General features: G+C 36.8%; 1 long non-coding RNA gene across 1 annotated transcript in view; it reads left to right on the forward strand.

Moving 5' to 3' along the window:
• Positions 1-283: 283 nt before the first annotated feature.
• The window catches only part of LOC116094261, a 6164-nt gene continuing 5505 nt past the window's right edge, over positions 284-942 (forward strand). The window contains exon 1 of the long non-coding RNA XR_004120014.1: positions 284-399. This is a non-coding gene — a long non-coding RNA (uncharacterized LOC116094261). The remainder of the gene's footprint in view (positions 400-942) is intronic.

Raw genomic sequence — 942 nt, forward strand, 5'->3', positions numbered from 1 at the left:
CTTATAAATATAAATGTAAATATGTACAAGTCAATTTGGCAGCACAACTAGTTTTCAAAATAACAATAGCTTCTACCTTAGGACCTATGGTCTCCCCAACCACAGGTTTTTGAAAAGGATGAGAGGACCAGTCATGAAATTCCCTCCTATGGAGAAGTACTTACTACAACCAAAACATGGTAGGTTCACTGCATGAGGCAGGTCATTATTACACCAGAGGCACTTCTTATGTAACAGGTCTTTACTGCAGCATGCAAGTGCAGCTTTGAGTAACAGCATTGATGTATTCACTTCCCATCAGCTTGATTGATTTGTTATTGATTTCTCCATATTCTGAGGTCTAATTGTGCTGTCTTCAGCAATAGAGGCTTACCATGGAGCTTTGGTGAATAACCAGAGGTAATAGCAATAGCTTGTATTACTTTGTAGCTCCCTTAGACTTCTCTGACCAAATATTCATAGGAACTAATCTCATGTCTTGTGTTTCATTTTCCATTTTCTCCTATGTTTTCTGGGAGCCACCTATGCACCCATGCAGAGAAATTTTGTTTCAACTCTTTATCTGAAGTTGTGTTTTGAAAATATGCTATTAATTTGTGGGTTTCCAAAGGGTTTTTCACAGCTCTTTAGTTTTAGTTAATTCACTCCTACTTCTACTCCCCCACACCCCCATACCTGATTAATCCTTTAATCCTCAATATTCTCCCTTCTTTTATTTCAAATGTATGCTACTAGCCTTATACTATTTAGGTTGTGTTGTAAGAAACAGGCTTTCACATGAGTTTTTATATATTTTCACGTTTAAAAAAAATTGAATTCCTTCCCTTAACTGCAGTCTTGGGTTTGAAAAAATAGAATTAAAAGGTTTACACTGAATTTGCAATCTTCTACTATACACATGCTGCCTGAACAATCAGACCCCTCTATGTGCAGTCCTTGGTT

This window comes from Mastomys coucha, unplaced genomic scaffold, assembly GCF_008632895.1.
Source record: "Mastomys coucha isolate ucsf_1 unplaced genomic scaffold, UCSF_Mcou_1 pScaffold16, whole genome shotgun sequence".
Taxonomy (NCBI): domain Eukaryota; kingdom Metazoa; phylum Chordata; class Mammalia; order Rodentia; family Muridae; genus Mastomys; species Mastomys coucha.